Genomic DNA, 8,232 nt, shown 5'->3' with positions numbered 1-8,232 from the left:
AAAAAAAATAATAATCTTCACTTACTCATTTTGAGAAAAAAGGTATATGTGAAAGGATTTAACTGTCAGCAATCCTGATCTAAAATGTGTGCATTTAAACTTTCTTTTAGGCAGTTATAAAACTACAGGGTGAAAATAATGTTAAAGGGGGTTCAGAAAAGTACTGTCTTAGGCTGTTGACTTAGGGTAAGAGATTCCAAGTTGCAAAATAAAAGTACAAAATTGAAGCATGAAATTTTCAGTAAAGTGTACAATAAGCAATCCACTGCTTTGTAAACTATTTCTGGCATGAGGAAAATACAGTAGCCCCCCTTTATCTGAAGGAGATACATTCCAGGACCCCCAGTGGATGCCTGAAACCATGGATAGTATTGAACCCTGTATATATTGGTTTTTCCCACCTTTACATATATACGTATGAAAAAGTTTAATTTATAAATTAGGCAGTACTAATTTATAAATAAAACAGGACAATTACAACATACTCTAATAAAAGTTATTTGAAAGATGTCCTCTTTCTATTAAATAATCTCACTGCTGTATCCACCCTTCTTGTGATTATGTGAGAGGCCTATGTGATGAGGTGAAGTGAGGTAAATGACATAGGCATTGTGACACTGCATTAGGCTACTACTGACCTTCTGATCAGGAGTCCGCGAGGACCAGCTGCTTATGTAGGTGGTTGACTACAGGTAACTGAAACCTGGAAAGGAAAACTGGGAAGTAAGTGCTACTGTGTATCTAATAATGTAATGTGCACGTGTGCATTTTAAGAAATAAAGTAGAATTGAAGCCTCCAGTTTATTCCTTCCAGATCATCTTCAGTGTCCCTACTTATAGGTAACCTTTACTCTGCATTTGGCATTTAAATTCTCATGCAAATTGTTATGTTTTATCTTCTATGGAGTTATTTCCAAAGAGCATGTAATTTATTTTGCATGTATTAAAATTATATTAGAGATATTATACTTTATGATCATGTAGAACTTTTAGAAGTATTTTTAAAATAAATTATCCATGTTATTACAAGAGGCTCTTGTTCCTTCATTTTAATGACTATAAATCGATGTGCTGTGTGAATAATACAACTTCTTGATTTATTCTCCTGACTGGAAATTCAGATTGTTTTCAGTTTGTCAATATTACAAACAATGTTATAATGAACATTCTTGTACACGTCTCTCTGGGCACATGAGGCTACTTCTCGGGGAAATGTAATTGCAGAGTTATATGTGCATCTTCCACTTCACTAGAGAGTGTGAAATTCCTCTCTAGAGGGACTGGGACAATATACAAATCTGCTAGCAGTGAATGGGAGTTCCCTTTGCCCCTCACCTTACCATCAATTATTCCTATTTTTTTCATTTTTGGCAATGTAATGAGTGTGAAATTGTAGGTAATTGTTGTTTTAATTTGCATTTTTCCAATCACTAATGAGTTTGAGCATTTGTATATGATTACTGGCTTTGTAAGTCTCCTCTTATGTGATTTGCCTTAGTTTATTGTGAGCTCAGCCAGATATTTTAATGACTATTTGTTTTATTTTATTCAAAATTTTAAAATGTTTTGCAACAGAAAATTTTCAGTATTCTGCTTGAAACGTTGCTTAGAAATACTAATGCCTGGTTCTCCCCTTCAGACATTCTAATTTAGTTGTTATATGGTCAATCCTAGATTGCTAACGTTCCAGAATAAACAAATCACCAATGTCATTTTTTATTTTTCCTTTTTTTTAAGTTTATTTATTTATTTTGAAATAGGGAGAGACAGAGAGAGAGAGAGAGTGTGTGTGAGAGAGAGAGAATGGGGGAAGGGCAGAGAGAGAGGAAGAGAAAGAATCCCAAGCAGGCTCCATGACCAGTGTGAGCCTGGCCAGGCTTGATCCCATGCCCATCAGATCATGACCTGAGCTGAAATCAAGAGTCGGATGCTTAACCAACTGAGCCACCCTGGTGCCCATTTTGGTATCATTTTTCACCCTAACCAGTAGGGATTGGGTAGGAGAAAAATAAGTAGAAATCAAATGAAGTTGAAATACTTTGTTTTATTTTATTTGATAAAATTTCCTGTCACCTTTGGGTAGATAAAGGATTTACCACAATAATACCAAGGGACAATTGTTTTGCTTTCTGCCTAATATAGAAGAAATGTTTAGGGAAAGAGAGAGGGATGAGCTGTCCAAGCAATTATTGTTAAGAATATTGAATATTAGGGTTGGGCAATTACATGAACAGACTTTAGTCTAAAATTTGGATCTTCTCTGGGAAAACTACTTTTGAGAAATGGAATGTTTCTTCACCCAATCTGGCAGATAGAGTAGACGTAAACTGGCACTGCTGTCTGGCAGTACTGGGCAGACATGCCCAAATCCCAAGTCTCCAGAAAAGTTCTGGAGAGGAATAAAAATCCACATGAGAATGACGAAGGATCTTCTTGGAAGACCTATGGGACCCTCATCACTGCACACCCGTACTTTGACCCTCCCAGTTTGTGTCCATGGCAGCAGGCCCCTTCCTTGGCTTTGGGGAGGTTATTCAAACTCTGTTCATACTGAGACTGTTGCTATGTAATACTTCCTTGGTGTAGAAATGATGTTTAATAAATTGTAGCCATTGTTAATTGTAAAGGAATTCACATGCTTTGCCTATGTCAAGGTGAAATACCACACACCTGGTGTTAGAGTGAACAGGACTGGCTTTTAGAACAAACTAAAATAAATAGCTGTCACTAGTCTGCATAAGTAACACTAGTCCAGTAGAGCAGAAGAAGCTGGCTTGTGGAGACCTGGCTACTCACACCCATTGACACCAGGGAGGAGGTTAGCTTCTTGCTGTTTTGTTCATTTTTTTTCTCTTTGTTATTTTAGAAATTGTAGATTTGTTTTACTTTCTTATCTCATAACATAAAGTGGCCCATAAGAACTTTTAAAAAATGAAAATTCTGGTCTGTGTGTTTTTATATCATTCATTGCTGAATACGTTAAAATATATTTCATTAATACCTAAGTTATTACATTAAAATATAATGCATTATATCATTTTTAATTTTAAAAAAACTTGGGGCTAATTATAAACTTACAGAAAAATTGTAATAGTATGAAGTTTCTTTGTATCTCTCTCATGTTTTCCTTAGTATTAACAGTTTACATGACCATAGTACAATTATCAAGAAAATTAACATTGCTACAATATTATGAACTAAACTGTAGGATATCAGATATCAGCAGTTTTCCATTAATGTCCGTCTGCTCTCCTAGGATTCTACCCACTATCTCACATTTCATTTAGTTATTTATCCTTAGTATCCTCCCATATGTAACAGTTTCTCAGCCTTTCCTTGTCTTTCCTTACCTTGACTGATGCTTTTGAAGAGTGCTGATCAGTTATTTTGTGAAATGTCTCTCAACTAGGAGTTGTCCAATATTTTCTGCTAATTGCAATGAGGTTATGCATTTTGGGCAAGAATACTGCAAAAATGATTTTGTGTCCTCAGTGCATCATATCAAGTTTTTGTGATTTCAGTATGCTTAATGAGGAACATAGCTTGTTTACAAAAAAAAAAAAAAAAAAAAGGAAATTTGTAGTGAGAACTTGAAAAAATGTGCAGGAGAGTTTGATTCTGTACCATATGAATGCACAAAGTCTATGACTGATATAATGTTGCTATGCCCACAATGAACCTGATAGTGAACAATATAATAACATTATCCCACCCATAACCAGTACGCTAGTCAACAGCAGTGTCACTCAACATAATACAAAGGATGCAGGTAAAGGCTTCAAATATAGTTTTTAATTATTGTTGAAATGCAAATCAGGCAAAAAATCTGACATCTCTTTCGCAAGAAAATTCCTAGCAACACTACATGAAACTATCATTCTTGAAGTAATACTTCAAAACCAATCATGTAAATTGTGAAGGAAAACCACCAGAATGTTTTGCAACTTAAAAGAAAAGTCTTGGCTGGGAACAGTATAATGAAAAGTACAATCAAGCAAGCAAGCAGATTGCTTAAAGCTACAATTCAGATCTGTTTCAGAATTGCACTAAGAGATGAAGCTCATATAATTGAAGAAATATAGTGATATTCTGCATTGAAGTTAAAGTGAACAGATTTTAGGGGCACCTGGGTGGCTCAGTCAGTTAAGCTTCCGACTCTTGACCAGCTCAGGTCATGATCTCAGGGTTCCCATGTTTGAGCCCCGCGTGAGGCACCATCCACACTGATGGTGAGGAGCCTGCTTGGGATGCTCTCTCCCGGTCTCTCTCTGCCCCTCCCCTGCTCATGTGCTCTCTCTCCCCCTCAAAAATAAATACATAAACTTAAAAAAAGTGAAGAGATTTTAGTTCAAAACCCAGAGGACACACACGTTTTTGAATGACATATTTTACTATACCTAAATGCATACATTAGTTTAGAGACTAAAATTAACTTATTTTCTCTTTAATGGTCTTGTTTCTTATTTGCCTATTTCTTTTTCTTAATCATGAAGTTACATAAATAAATAATTTTATGATTTTATTGCCTTTGTAAAACTGTATCACAACTCTCATTCTATCTTTTTAATCAGTTCCAAATTTTTCCTAGCAGGTAAAACATTTTGAGTCCATTAGTTCTCAATATAATTAACATAAAATGGTAGTGTTTCTTTTAATGGAAAAGTAACCTCAAGCATTAGCTTAAAATATAAATAGTATGTATTTGTAATTTTACTGAGGAAAATTTTAAATTGTAAATTTTTTTCTTGCTACAAGTATCCTTTTAGCAGCTGCAGAGTTATCATTTATATTTTTTTTTTGTCTTTCATAGGCTATACATATTAGCATGCACTGATAGTAACACAAAGCAATTTAAGAAGCATTTTTACAAAAACCAATAATTGTAAAAGTATTTTAGTGATGAAACAATGCATGAAAACACCCTGGAAACATTTGACACAAAATAAAAAGCATTCAGAGAGAAATAACTTTATTTGATTCCAAGCTGATTGTGGTTGTTTTGATCTTATAAATAAATAAATAAATTGTATAGCAACATGGGATATAAAATTAATTTGTAATAAGACAACTAAAATATTATTTCAGTTTTTCAGTTCTACTGAGGCATAATTGACAAATAAATTTAATATATTTAAAGTATACAATGTAATGATTTGGTATATGTGCACATTATGAAAGCATTCCTCCCATTGAAGAGTTAATTAACACATTCATCGTCTCATAGATTTTTTCCTTTTATTTTATTTTATATTTTTGGTGTGAACATTTAAGTTCTACTTATCAAATTTCAGTGTATCAAATACAATCTAACGTTATCAAATCTAGTCACCATATTATGTATCATCTTCAGAACTTAATCATCTTATAACTGAAAATTTATATCACACTCTGCCTATTCTTCCTATTTTCCCCACTCTTCATTCCCTGACAACCACTTTTCTACTCTCCATTCTATCTATGAGTTCAACCTTTTTTTTTGTTAAAACATTTCACATATAAGTGATACCATGCACTATTTGTCTTCCTCTGTCTGGCTATTTCATTTAGCCAATGCCTTCCAGTTTTACCCAGGGTGCCATAAATGACAGGATTTCCTTTCTTTTTAAGATTGAACAGTATTCCATTATATAACATATAATATATGTATATGTATATATATACACATAATATATAATATAATAGATATATCACATTAGACCTATATATCACATTAGATATATATCACATTTTCTTTACCCATTTATCCCTTGATAGGTACATAGTTTGTTTCTATTCCTTGACTATTGTGAATATTGCTACAATGAAATTAGAGAACAAATAACTCTTTGAGATCATATGGAAATTCTATTTTTAATTTCTTGAGGAGACTCTATACTGTTTTCTAAAGTGGCTGTACCAGTTTACATTCCCAGAAACAATGTGCAAAGGTTTTCTTTTTTATCATTTTTCCCAGCATTTATCTTCTTGGCAATAGAAATTTTAACAGTGCAACTTTTTTATATACCTGTTGGCCGCCTAAATATCTTCTTTAGAAAAATTCCTGTCTTTGCCTGTTTTCTTTTTTTTCTTTATTAAAAAAAAATTAAGTTTATTTGTTTTTGACAGAGAGAGAGAGAGAGAGAGAGAGAGCATGAGCTAGGGAGGGGCAGAGAGAGAGAGGGAGACACAGAATCCCAAGCAGGCTCCAGGCTCAGAGCTGTCAGCACAGAGCCTGATGCAGGGCTCAAACTCAGAAACCCTGAGATCAGGGCCAAAGTCAGACGCGAACTCATGAACGGTGAGATCGATCGTGACCTGGGCGAAAGTCAAACGCTTAACCAACTGAACCACCCAGGCGCCCCCCCCTTTTTCTTTATTTTTGAAATTTAATTCTAACTTATTACAATAATTTTGATATTGTGGTTGAAATAGAAAAGGATCAGAGGTCAGCTCCTTTTGCCATGAAGTAGTTAATCATGAGGAAATTAAATTCAGCCATATTAAAAAAGAAGAATTACTCTTTTGTTAGCCTTTAGAAAAGGAAACCATTTAAAGTATACCCCAGTATCATGATGCTTTCTGCATGGGGCAGTTCTAGAGCTCAGTGCAGGGAAAACCCAAACAGAGCCTAAAAACTTTGCTTAGTTGGAGAGAGAAAGAGAGAGGGAGAGAGAGAGAGAGAGAGAGAGAGAGAGAGAGAGAGAGAGAGAGAGAGATCAGATATGAGGGATACTGGAAGCAACCCGAATAAACTGAGCAAAATATTCAAAAAGATCTTTGCCCATTTTCTACTTGGGTTATTTGTTTTTCAGGGATATTTTTGTTTTGTTTTTGTTTGCTTGCTTGTTTTCTTATTCAGTTGTGGGAGTTTCTTATATATTTTGGATAGTGGTAATGCCTTACCAAATATGTGGTTTGCAAATATTTTCTCCCATTCTGTAGTTTGTCTTTTCATTTTGTTGATGGTTTCCTTTGGTGTGCAGAAGGTTTTTAGTTTGTTTTGGTCCCATTTGTTTATTTTTGCTTTTGTTGCCTTTGCTTTTGGTGTCATAGCCAAAAATATCATTGCCAGACTAATGTCTAAATGCTTAACCACTGTGTTTTCTTTAGGAGTTTTATAGTTTCAGGTCTTATGTTCAAGTCTTTAATCCACTGAGTTGATTTTTCTATATATGTTGTCAGAAAGGGGTCCAGTTTCATTCTTTTGCATGTGGCTATTCAATTTTTTCAACACCATTTATAGAAAAGACAATCCTTTTCCCATTGAATATTCTTGGTTCCTTTTGAAAATCAATTGCCCATATATGCATGGGTTTATTTATGGACTTTCCATTTTGTTCCATTAGTAGATGTATCTGTTTTATGCCCATGCCATACTGTTTTGATTGCTATAACTTTCTAATATAAAATAAGCACATGTGGTTACCCCCAGTTTTCTTCTCCTTTCCTAAGATTGTATTAGCTATTTGGGGATCTTTTATGATTCTGTTAAAATTTTAGAATTTTTTTCAACGTTTATTTATTTTTGGGACAGAGAGAGACAGAGCATGAACGGGCGAGGGGCAGAGAGAGAGGGAGACACAGAATTGGAAACAGGCTCCAGGCTCTGAGCCATCAGCCCAGAGCCCGACGCCGAACTCACGGACCGCGAGATCATGACCTGGCTGAAGTCGGACGCTTAACCGACTGTGCCACCCAGGCGCCCCTTTAGAATTTTTTTTTTTTGTAAAAAATGCTGTTGATAGGTATTTCATTGAATCTGTAGATCTCTTTGGGTATTAAGGCCATTTTGACAATATTAATTCTTCTAGTGCATGAGCATGGAATAATTTTCCCATATATTTGTTTCTTCAATTCCTTTCATCAGTATCTTAGAGATTTCACAGTACAGATCTTTCACTTCCTTGGTTAAATTTATTACTAAGTATTATGCATTTTGATGATACTGTAATGGTATTGTTTTCTAAAGTCCTTTCTGACAGTTTGTTCTTAGTGTATAGAATAACAACTGATATTTGTATATTGATTATTTATTCTTCAAATGTATTTAATTTGTTTATTACTTCTAAAGTTCTTTTGGTGGAGTCTGTAGGCCTTTATATATATGAGATCATGCCATCTGCAAAAAATACATTTTTACACCTTCCTTTTTGAGTTGGATACCTTTTATTATTTATTTATTTATTTATTTATTTATTTATTTATTTATAATTTGTTTTTCCAAAATTTGTTTTGCCAAAATGCTCTGGCTGG

The sequence above is a fragment of the Acinonyx jubatus genome, chromosome B4 (genome assembly GCF_027475565.1).
Source record: "Acinonyx jubatus isolate Ajub_Pintada_27869175 chromosome B4, VMU_Ajub_asm_v1.0, whole genome shotgun sequence".
NCBI classification, from domain to species: domain Eukaryota; kingdom Metazoa; phylum Chordata; class Mammalia; order Carnivora; family Felidae; genus Acinonyx; species Acinonyx jubatus.
Note: the sequence above shows the minus strand (reverse complement) of the source record.